Consider the following 12,799-nt stretch of genomic DNA (forward strand, 5'->3'; position numbering starts at 1 on the left):
GTGAGCCAGGGAGAGGACCTTTCAGCAACAACACCTGTGCTCATTTACAAAGACTAGAGCCATGGCAGGTGAGATATCAGTTTACACTTAACTCTTTTTAATCCTTCGCATACTTTTAGCTCCGGGTCTGGGCTGGCTCTAGGTTATGGGCGGGATCGGGATTTAGAGTCCAGGTGCTGTGGTGCTGTGCTGACCTGGGCCTGCTTTCTACTGGAATGTGGCAGGAACTGCCAGTCAGGAAGCTGACACCTAAAATAGGTGGTCACTCCTTCTTGCTCTTTATAGCTGCCTCACTCAGCCTGTTACACCACTTTTACCATGCGGTTGGACTGGTGAGGGGTTAGCAGCTAGGGCTGTTGCATAGTCGCATCCACCATCCTCCTGGCATATTGGAGGTTTTGCCCCTGACAGGATCAGGGACCTGCCCATCTCCTGTCCCCTAGGGCTCCCTGGGCTGAGTTCTTCCGATATTTAGGATGTTTCACCTGAAGGAGCTGCCCATTGTTCTGATGGTGTCCTGCAGGGTGTTGGACAGATTATCCAACATGAAGGTGTCCAACACAGATTGGCTGACTTGTGGAGAAGCTGGCAAATACTGCCGATCCCAACGACATGCAGCTTAAGCAGTTGCTGAGGCAAAGTCTTGGAAGTGGAAAGAGTTGAGTGAGGCCATGGAGCAAGACTTTAGGTCATCTCTGATCTAAACCAACTGATGACTCAGTGGAGGAAGTGGCTTCCTGTCCATATTGTGTAAAGTGGAGCTTGAAAGTTGTTGAACTTGACTGGGGAAATCATCGGGCAGTAAGGGGAATACTGAGAGGATCACCTCAGTCAAACCAACATATGTTATCTCGTGGAAGTCAAACAAGTTAAACTCTGCAGTGGCAGACCCCCAGGGGAGGATGAGATACAATATGACTTCTTCCTGGATGTTCTAATGCTGTCCTGGTTTACACACCTTTGCTACATTATGTAGACATTGGCGTAAAGTACATTGACTGAGGTGGTGGTCACATTTCTTAAATATGGTGGAAAGGGATATGTTCCACCTACTGGGGATCATACTCAGCCTCTCTGTGAATATCTTTGTCAGGGTGCTGGAGAGGAGACTTAGACTGATAGTTGAACCTCGGATGCAAGAAGAGCAATGTTTTTTTTGTCCTTGTAGTGGAAATAGTACCAGCTGTATTGCAAGAATACTTACTGGGAAAGTCTGTTAAAACAACAGAGAACTAGACAGTGTGTCTTTATGTTCTCACTTTGTTAAGTGTAAACATCTTGCACCGACTACATTAGCTGTTAACACGGGGGACATATGGAGCTTCCCTCACTGAGTGACTGACTGACTGACTGATTCATTTAATGTGTCTGTGTCTGCAGTGAACAAAAGCAAAATTAAAAAAAAAAAAAAAATTCAATCAATACACATAGTCTATTTCTAATTCTGATCATTCTATACATTTGATTTGATTATCCAAAGTTTTGCATTACTTGGAAAATGTCAACTTCACCACGTCATTTGGTGATCAGGTGTCACTTGATGAAAATGGTGACACCAGTCAGTGGGAAGAGCCACAATCATGCCTGCAAGTGGGTGTGTCAGTGGCGTTACCTTGGTTGTGTGAAGTCACCTGCTGTGGCTCTATAGGAGCCCCAAGTGCATCTGAGAACAGTTCTTACATCATGTACCATCATCAGGAAAAACTTTATTGGATCTTTTAATGGCCTTTTACTGGTTTATGTTTATGTGATCAGTCTATCATTCTTTACATCTGATTCTATTATCCAAAGCTTTTGCATTACTTGGAAAAAGTCAACTTCACCACATCATTTGGTGATCAAGTGTCATTTGATGAAAATGGTGACGCCTTACCAATATACGACATCATGAACTGGGTGTGGCTCCCTGATGGACAAACTAAAGTTCAGAGAGTGGGTGAGGTTAAGAGGTCAGCCTTCAAAGGTGAAGAAGTCACATTGGATGAAGACAAAATCTTCTGGAACTTTGAATCCAAACAGGTCACTTCTTACTTTCTTAGACAAACATGGATTTGTCTTAGTCATTATAGATTAATCGAACAGATACTGATTTTTCTCCACACAGCCTCCACAGTCGGTGTGCAGTGAGAGCTGTCCTACAGGTACCCGCATGGCCAGAAAGAAGGGGGAACCTGAGTGTTGTTTTGACTGTGTCCCTTGTTCTGAGGGAAAGATCAGCAATACGACTGGTGGGTGTAAAGTTTTTAACACCACAGTTAAGAGATGTTGTATAAACATGTTTCTTATCACTTTCCCTCTTTTCTCAGACTCCATGGAGTGCACCAGTTGTCCAGAAGATTTCTGGTCCAGCCCCCAGCGTGACCACTGTGTTCCTAAGAAAACAGAGTTCCTCTCCTATAATGAGCCTCTGGGTATCTGCTTGACAACCACCTCACTGTTGGGCACATTTGTCTGTGTTGTTGTTCTGGGCATCTTCATCCATCATCACAGCACACCTATAGTTCGTGCCAACAATTCAGAACTCAGTTTTCTTCTCTTGCTGTCCCTTAAATTGTGTTTCTTGTGTTCATTGCTCTTCATTGGACGACCCAGATTATGGACTTGCCAACTAAGACATGCAGCATTTGGCATCAGCTTTGTGCTTTGTGTCTCATGTATCCTGGTGAAAACCATGGTGGTTCTGGCTGTGTTCAGGGCCTCCAAACCAGGAGGTGAATCCAGTCTCAAGTGGTTTGGTGCTGTGCAGCAGAGAGGTACAGTTATGGTTCTGACTTCTGTTCAAGCAGTAATCTGCACTGTCTGGCTTGTCTCTGCTTCACCAATGCCTCATAAAAACACCCAGTATCACAGTGACAAGATAGTTTATGAGTGTGTAGTTGGGTCCACAGTTGGTTTTGCAGTTTTACTTGGTTATATTGGTTTACTGGCTGTCCTTAGTTGTTTGTTAGCTTTTCTAGCAAGGAATCTTCCAGATAGTTTCAATGAGGCCAAACTCATCACTTTCAGCATGCTGATCTTCTGTGCGGTGTGGGTGGCCTTTGTCCCTGCTTACATCAGCTCACCAGGCAAATATGCAGATGCAGTAGAGGTATTTGCCATCCTGGCCTCCAGTTTTGGCCTCTTGGTGGCACTGTTTGGACCTAAATGTTACATAATCCTGTTGAGACCAGAGAGAAACACGAAGAAAGCCATCATGGGTCGAGGCACTGAGACTTAAAAACAGCAAAATACAAAAATAATCAATTGTTTCCTTAATACAATAATTCAGGTATAGAATATGTTAACAATGATATTAATGTTATGTGAGAAAGGGTATGCTCAAAAACACACAGTAATTTATAGTAATGTACAGTATGAGAGACATACTTTTCATTGGAACACACAAAATCCAAAAGAGAATCCACATTTTAATCTTAATGTGAATATTACATCACCTCCAATATGCTCCAGTCCATTTTTGCTCTAAGTGATCAGTTGGTATAGGTTTTCATTTCCCAGTTCTCTGTTTATGTGTGAGTAGTACATGCAGTGCAGTGAGACCTGGCTTTGTGTTGTCAAATTCATATTTTGTTAAATAAAAGTGCAGAGTGGAAATCCTTCCTTCCGGCTGCTTCGGCTAAGGCTCACCACCTGCATTAACTAGACAATACAAATGGCGCCTTAACATTATTCCCTGGACGTTGCCTAGGAACCAGAATAAAGACCTTTGAACGTGTCGGACTGCTTTTCTCCACCATGGGAGTCCAGGTGAGTGTTCCGTGATCTAACTTCAGTGGGAGCTAACGTGTCTACAGTCAGGTGCTAGTTTAGTGTCCGTGGCGTGGGATGTAAGCACTTGGCTTTGCCACTCTGCTGGCTGGATATAACTGATCGGTCCCCAATGACTGCTTTCCATGTACGGTTTGGATTAAAGATTAAAGCTCAACTTTCATCTGTTGGATTTTGTTCTTCACTCCCAGTCAATTTCCATCCACAACCTTACCCCTCCGTATCTCTCCGACCTTCTCCATATCGCCAACTCCTCCCACTCCCTCAGATCCTCCTCCTCCACCCACCTCATTGTACCCTCCACCTGTACTGCTTGGACAGAGTGAGTACCTTAAAGTTTAAGTCGCCTTCATTGTAATTGTTGTTACCTCATTGTAGTAGGACATTTTCAGTGAGTAATTCTCACTTAGACATACATTTTTGGGTGGTGCTTTCTGTTTTGCTTCACGTAATCACATAGTGCTGGGTGTATTATAAAGGAGCTTATTTTATTGAACTGTATATGGATATGTTATTTCTCACATACTTCTCAAGGCCGAGTAGAACAGGTTCAGGACCTACAGGCAGAGGTTGTAAGACTGTGAGAGTGACTGTAGGACTCACTGGAGCTACAGCACAGCATACTCAAATGCTAGGAGCAGTCTGATAAAAACACTCAGACAGTCCTGTATCCCAACAACCAAACCGAGCCTCCATGGCCACTTCGACCCCATATACACCCACTGTGACCAAAGAAAAGACCCCACACTCTACTCTGGTGCTCAGGTTGGATACGCAGACTCTTGTCTGCAGCCAAATTTGCTCAAGCTCTGCAACACATCTAGACTGATTGCGGCTGTATTGCATCATGCCCCCGAAGACTGGTTGAATACTGTCAACACCTACAAATCCTCACTGACGCTGTCTGATATACAGATGCTACATTAACTGCCATGTTTCCTGGCAAAAGAGCCTATTAAATGGTTTAAAGCATTCAGTTCACATGTCATCAAGTGGGCTCAGTTCTGCTTCTTTTGAACAGTTTTTCTTCCATCTGACCTCCAGGAGCGTGTCCTGAGAGGCATGCTTGACCGTGTCCAAGCACCAGATGAGCCCCTCCCAACATTTGTGGCTCACATGCTGGGCGAGTGTAACAAATAAAAGAGCCCACCACCTGCCCAGGAGCAGATTGAACTGAATGGAAAAACACAGAGTTGCACTGTATGGCGCCCTTATCTCATCAGTTATGGACTTGTTGCTGCAAGCTCATTCCCAATTTGCATTGGACAGTCAGGAAACTTTTGGGGGTGAGGCAATCCTCCCTGCAGACACTAACTGAGCCTTGTCCCATTTGCCACACCCCCACAAGAGCAACATGTCTTATGTCATGTCTCAGACCCCCTGGAACACGCCATTGAGAACCAAAGCTAACTTTAATCCAGGGCCCTTGGAGGCAACTTTGGACACTGGTGCTTCACTTTCAATTTTTCAATAACGATTATCCAAATGGAACAAGTCAGTCCATCAGAGAGCGTTCCTGGCAATGTCCCCTGCACTCCTGACAGTGTGACTTGGCTCTCTTTTGGTTTCATGGGGAAACACTTGTACCAGCTTTTTGCTATTATTCCTAATCTATCCTCCCCTTCCATCCTAGGGATGGATTTCATGATCAGAGCCATCCTGACTATCTATGGCCCCTGTCTTCATGGATGACGTTCCTTGTCCTGTGGTGGACGTGGATGAGGACTGCACAGTTGAACCATTCATTGCAGGGGAGGCCATTATGTCATTAGATACCCTACAATCCAGTCTCATGTCAAAAGTAGATAAGGCTAGTCTTGAGGATGGGCAGAAAGCATCATCTTGGACGCACTTCAATGACGGAACACATAATAGATGATGGTGCAGGTGATGCAAAGCCTTTAAACCTCCAGGTTGAACAGATGCTGCAGGATGAATCACTGAGCCTTCCACTGGCCCATGGGATCCAGTGAAGCTGGACTCCAGTCTACTTTCACTCTATGTGATGAGTTGGTCTAGGTTTTGATTTCCCAGTGATCTGTTGTTTTTGTGTGAGCAGCATGGAAATCCCTCCATTTTGAAATTTGGATACTTAATTTGTATTATTATTATTATTATTATTATAATAATTATTATTATTGTTGTTATTGTTATCATTATTATTATTTTATATTAATATGTATTAAAGCATCTGTTTCAATGATATATGCTTATACATGATCTCACCCACCAAGCTACTTGAAAAGGTACATTGTCTGGATGTCAGTCCAGCCCAAACTCAATCTGTTATTGTTTTGATTGTTTTGATTATTTTGGTTGTTTTGATTGAGAGACCCCTATTGGCAGAAATGACATAATGTGTGTTTCAATAAATACATTAATAAATTAGTTAGAAACATGATTCAGGCCCAACCCTAAAGCTTCTTCCTCCGTCCTAATGGGCGGCATGCAAACATAAACAACACTGCAAATCGATAAAATGTGGTGATATTGTGATGAGCCTGAACTTAGACAGGAATGAACCAGACAGAGCAAAGTCATGAGGATATTTTTAGACACCAGTCTCCTCTCGTTAATGTTCTCCTGTTTTTCCTCTGCTCTGTCCTCTCTTTATTCCTCCTCTTGTCAGTTACGGGGACAGTTTGATCTAAATGGGATGCACAAACCCGGAGATGTGATTCTAGGTGGGATTTTCAAACTTCACTTCTTTCCAGCATATCCTGATCTGTCTTTTACCTCAGAGCCACAACAGCCTACCTGCTTTGGGTGAGTCTGACAGGGAAACAGACAAATTAACAGTCATTAATTAATTGTAGCTTTGCACAATGAGTATATGATGTATTTAAATGGTAAAAACTTATATTTTTTGTTTCAGTTTTGATGTAATGGGATTCAGAGAGGCTCAGACCATGGCCTTTGCTATCGATGAGATCAACAGAAACTCCAACCTGCTGCCTAATGTGACTCTGGGTTACAGTCTGTATGATAACTGTCTCCAACTAGGCATCGCATTTCGTGCAGCACTGGCCTTAGTCAGTGGTCAAGAAGAGCAAGTTACATTAGAAGAGAACTGTGTCGGAACTCCTCCAGTCCTAGGGATTGTGGGTGATTCTTCCTCGACTCGTACTATTGCCATATCCACAGTCTTAGGTTCGTACAGAGTGCCTCTGGTAAGTTTTTTTTTTTTTTTTTGTATTTCAACTCACTCATTATTGTGATTTTTAAATGTAATTTCAGTAATTAATAGAAATTGAATGAAAGAGTGGTCATTGAAGAATCAATCTTAAAATTTTGAAAAAATAAAAATGAGCCAACACTTTTCTTTATAAATACATGCTCTGTTGTTTTGCAGGTGAGTTATTTTGCCACATGTTCATGCCTGAGTGATCGACAAAAATTTCCATCTTTCTTTAGGACGATTCCGAGTGATGCTTTTCAGGTGAAAATCAATTTGCTAATTCAAAATGCATAAAACAAATCATGTGCAACAACATTCCATATATACTGCAGTGAAAAATAATCACTTTGTGATTTGAGAAATGTTGATAGTAGTCAAATAAAATACAATCCACAGAAGTGTCAAGTCTTTAGTGTGACATACTCTTATTCTTGAACAATATCATGACCCTGACTCTCTTAAACCTGGAGTGAACCCTAATTAATTTTACTGGTATAAATCTGTTTGTCCTACTATTTCATATCCACAAAAATCTGCTGCTTGTTTAGCAGGATTTCTAGTGAAAGATGATTTCAGCCTGTGCATTAATCCCTCTGCTCTGTGTCCACAAAGGTGAATGCTATGATTCAGATTCTAAAACACTTTGGTTGGACTTGGGCAGGTCTGCTCATCAGTGATAATGATTATGGAGTCCACGCTGCCCGATCCTTTCACTCTAATCTGGGTCCAGCAGGTGGAGGTTGTCTGGCTTACACAGAGATTTTGCCCGGCGTTTATGACCCTGCTGAACTAAGGAGAATAGTGGATGTGATGAGGAAATCTACAGCTCGAGTGGTGATTGTGTTTGCAAGTCCGAATCACATACTCAACCTTATGAAAGAGGTAGGTGTTGATATATATTCTTATTAAATAGCTTGGTATACGACTGTTTTATCTGTAAATCTGACTGTTATTTTTATATTTACTTAAATGTAATGATTTAAATGATAATGTAACACATCTGACTTGTTAAATGTTCTATCAGGAGAATTTTAGAGTAAGAATGTTTATGCATCACTCTGCTTGTGTTACACACCTGCATTTGGATAGGTTTTTCCATCCAAATGCAGACTTGCAGCTTTTGGTTAATTTATCTAGATCGTTCATAGGATTATGGGTAGTTTTGGTGAACTTCTCCTGGCCCAGGGGTTGAGAACACTCAAAATGTGTAAAACAGTCAAAGTCATCGTCAAGACTGTCTTGTCTTGACCAGTCTTGACCACTCAAAACTGTGTTACACAAATCCAGTCACAAAACAAAAATGATTATGTTGAATGAAGCATCACTTCAGGAACTAACATTTGGAAAAGTATTGAATACATTTTATCCGATTAGATATCAGTGTTTAAAGTTTGATTTCTGTCCAATCATTGATTTTGAAAAATGCCAATAAGTGGTCTGAGAGCTGAGGAGGGAAGGAGGGAGGGACAGTGGGGAGCAGTCCATGGGGTGTGGTCCTGAATTAATTCTTACACCAAGTTGCAGCTGTGTGAGGAGCCTCTTAATCACTCACACTGAGCTTCAACAGGTGGACAGAGTAAGGCGACAAACTGACAGCTCTACTCCTTAAAAAAGGGGGAGGAGTCTGGGACAATGAGTGAAGCAATGGTTGGACAAGATCGTCGAAGGAGTGGAAAAAGCGTGGACTAAGAAAGCCATTAGTAGCTGGTGTTTGAGAAGAGAGAAGCAATTGATTAGAAATGTTGTATTTACTGCTTCTCTCATCAAATACCATCTGGATCAGCAAATAGCATCACTAGATACACATATACAATACACTGATTTACACTGGAAAACGTGATGTGGGTTTAGTTACATACTTGTTATTATTCAATGTACAGGTGGTGAGGCAGAATGTGACAGGCCTGCAGTGGATGGCAAGTGAAGCCTGGGTCTCATTGATTTCACCCCAGATGCCCCATCTCATGACGTACCTGGTTGGAACACTGGGCATTGCCATCCGTCGAGGAGAAATACCAGGTCTCAAGGACTTTCTCTTACAAATACGCCCTGACCTACATCACGAAAACACCCATGGAAATAGCATGGTGATAATTAAATATTTCAATCTGACATGGAACCACCAAAAATTAAATCGTGTCATTATTTCAAGAAAACCTTTTTTTTCCTTTTTCTTTTTTTCCAGGTGAATCAGTTTTGGGAACACACATTTCAGTGTAGATTTGCACCACCTCCAGCAGGTTGGGTGGAAGCTGGAGGAGAATTATGCACTGGACAGGAAGCTGAAGAGAATGTAGAGACTGAGTTCTTGGATGTTTCAAACCTCAGGCCAGAGTATAATGTGTATAAGGCTGTGTATTCACTGGCATATGCTCTTGATGACATTCTGCATTGTGAGCCAGGGAGAGGACCTTTCAGCAACAACACCTGTGCTCATTTACAAAGACTGGAGCCATGGCAGGTGAGATATCAGTTTACACTTAATGTCATTTAATCCTTCGCATACTTTTAGCTCCGGGTCTGGGCTGGCTCTAGGTTATGGGCGGGATCGGGATTTAGATTCCAGGAGCTGTGGTGCTGTGCTGACCTGGGCCTGCTTTCTACTGGAATGTGGCAGGAACTGCCACTCAGGAAGCTGACACCTAAAATAGGTGGTCACTCCTTCTTGCTCCTTATTGCTGGCCCGCTCAGCCTGTTACACCACTTTTACCATGTGGTTGGACTGGTGAGGGGTTAGCGGCTGTGCTGTTGCATAGTCGCATCCACCATCCTCCTGGCATATTGGAGGTTTTGCCCCTGACAGGATCAGGGACCTGCCCATCTCCTGTCCCCCTAGGGCTCCCTGGGCTGAGTTCTTCAGATATTTAGGATGTTTCAGCCTGTTACTGAAGGAGCTGCCCATTGTTCTGATGGTGTCCTGCAGGGTGTTGGACAGATTATCCAACATGAAGGTGTTCAACACAGATTGGCTGACTTGTAGTGAAGCTGGCAAATACTGCCGATCCCAACGACATGCAGCTTAAGCAGTTGCTGAGGCAAAGTCTTGGAAGTGGAAAGAGTTGAGTGAGGCCATGGAGCAAGACTTTAGGTCATCTCTGATCTAAACCAACTGATGACTCAGTGGAGGAAGTGGCTTCCTGTCCATATTGTGTAAAGTGGAGCTTGAAAGTTGTTGAACTTGACTGGGGAAATCATCGGGCAGTAAGGGGAATACTGAGAGGATCACCTCAGTCAAACCAACATATGTTATCTCGTGGAAGTCAAACAAGTTAAACTCTGCAGTGGCAGACCCCCAGGGGAGGATGAGATACAATATGACTTCTTCCTGGATGTTCTAATGCTGTCCTGGTCTACACACCTTTGCTACATTATGTAGACATTGGGGTAAAGTACATTGACTGAGGTGGTGGTCACATTTCTTAAAAATGGGGGAAAGGGATATGTTCCACCTACTGGGGATCATATTCAGCCTCTCTGTGAAGATCTTTGTCAGGGTGCTGGAGAGGAGACTTAGACTGATAGTTGAACCTCGGATGCAAGAAGAGCAATGTTTTTTTGTCCTGGTAGTGGTAATAGTACCAGCTGTATTGCAAGAATACTTACTGGGAAAGTCTGTTAAAACAACAGAGAACTAGACAGTGTGTCTTTATGTTCTCACTTTGTTAAGTATAAACATCTTGCACCGACTACATTAGCTGTTAACACGGGGGACATATGGAGCTTCCCTCACTGAGTGACTGACTGACTGATTCATTTAATGTGTCTGTGTCTGCAGTGAACAAAAGCAAAATTTAAAAAAAAAAATGTAATCAATACACATAGTCTATTTCTAATTCTGATCATTCTATACATTTGATTTGATTATGCAAAGCTTTTGCATTACTTGGAAAATGTCAACTTCACCACATCATTTGGTGATCAGGTGTCACTTGATGAAAATGGTGACGCCAGTCAGTGGGTGGAAAGAGCCACAATCATGCCTGCAAGTGGGTGTGTCAGTGGCGTTACCTTGGTTGTGTGAAGTCACCTGCTGTGGCTCTATAGAAGCCCCAAGTGCATCTGAGAACAGTTCTTACATTATGTACCATCATCAGGAAAAACTTTATTGGATCTTTTAATGGCCTTTTACTGGTTTATGTTTATGTGATCAGTCTATCATTCTATACATCTGATTCTATTATCCAAAGCTTTTGCATTACTTGGAAAAAGTCAACTTCACCACATCATTTGGTGATCAAGTGTCATTTGATGAAAATGGTGACGCCTTACCAATATACGACATCATGAACTGGGTGTGGCTCCCTGATGGACAAACTAAAGTTCAGAGAGTGGGTGTGGTTAAGAGGTCAGCCTTCAAAGGTGAAGAACTCACATTGGATGAAGACAAAATCTTCTGGAACTTTGAATCCAAACAGGTCACTTCTTACTTTCTTAGACAAACATGGATTTGTCTTAGTCATTATAGATTAATCGAACAGATACTGATTTTTCTCCACACAGCCTCCACAGTCGGTGTGCAGTGAGAGCTGTCCTCCAGGTACCCGCATGGCCAGAAAGAAGGGGGAACCTGAGTGTTGTTTTGACTGTGTCCCTTGTTCTGAGGGAAAGATCAGCAATACGACTGGTGGGTGTAAAGTTTTAAACACCACAGTTAAGAGATGTTGTATAAACATGTATCTCATCACTTTCCCTCTTTTCTCAGACTCCATGGAGTGCACCAGTTGTCCAGAAGATTTCTGGTCCAGCCCCCAGCGTGACCACTGTGTTCCTGGGAAAACAGAGTTCCTCTCCTATCATGAGCCTCTGGGTATCTGCTTGACAACCACCTCACTGTTGGGCACATTTGTCTGTGTTGTTGTTCTTGGCATCTTCATCCATCATCACAGCACACCATTTAGTTCGTGCCAACAATTCAGAACTCAGTTTTCTTCTCTTGGTGTCCCTTAAATTGTGTTTCTTGTGTTCATTGCTCTTCATTGGACGACCCAGATTATGGACTTGCCAACTAAGACATGCAGCATTTGGCATCAGCTTTGTGCTTTGTGTCTCATGTATCCTGGTGAAAACCATGGTGGTTCTGGCTGTGTTCAGGGCCTCCAAACCAGGAGGTGAATCCAGTCTCAAGTGGTTTGGTGCTGTGCAGCAGAGAGGTACAGTTATGGTTCTGACTTCTGTTCAAGCAGTAATCTGCACTGTCTGGCTTGTCTCTGCTTCACCAATGCCTCATAAAAACACCCAGTATCACAGTGACAAGATAGTTTATGAGTGTGTAGTTGGGTCCACAGTTGGTTTTGCAGTTTTACTTGGTTATATTGGTTTACTGGCTGTCCTCAGTTGTTTGTTAGCTTTTCTAGCAAGGAATCTTCCAGATAGTTTCAATGAGGCCAAACTCATCACTTTTAGCATGCTGATCTTCTGTGCGGTGTGGGTGGCCTTTGTCCCTGCTTACATCAGCTCACCAGGCAAATATGCAGATGCAGTAGAGGTATTTGCCATCCTGGCCTCCAGTTTTGGCCTCTTGGTGGCACTGTTTGGACCTAAATGTTACATAATCCTGTTGAGACCAGAGAGAAACACAAAGAAAGCCATCATGGGTCGAGGCACTGAGACTTAAAAACAGCAAAATACAAAAATAATCAATTGTTTCCTTAATACAATAATTCAGGTATAGAATATGTTAACAATGATATTAATGTTATGTGAGAAAGGGTATGCTCAAAAACACACAGTAATTTATAGTAATGTACAGTATGAGAGACATACTTTTCATTGGAACACACAAAATCCAAAAGAGAATCCACATTTTAATCTTAATGTGAATTTTACATCTCCTCCAATATGCTCCAGTCCATT

The 12,799-nt window shown here is 42.6% G+C and overlaps 1 protein-coding gene and 1 pseudogene across 1 annotated transcript in view; both read left to right on the plus strand.

The window, feature by feature from the left end:
- Window positions 1-12,799, plus strand: part of LOC131456040 (extracellular calcium-sensing receptor-like) — a 34,679-nt gene that overhangs the window by 3,430 nt on the left and 18,450 nt on the right. The window lies entirely within an intron of this gene.
- On the plus strand, window positions 6,410-12,560 carry LOC131457310 (extracellular calcium-sensing receptor-like; annotated as a pseudogene).

The sequence above is a fragment of the Solea solea genome, chromosome 3 (genome assembly GCF_958295425.1).
Source record: "Solea solea chromosome 3, fSolSol10.1, whole genome shotgun sequence".
Lineage (NCBI taxonomy): Eukaryota > Metazoa > Chordata > Actinopteri > Pleuronectiformes > Soleidae > Solea > Solea solea.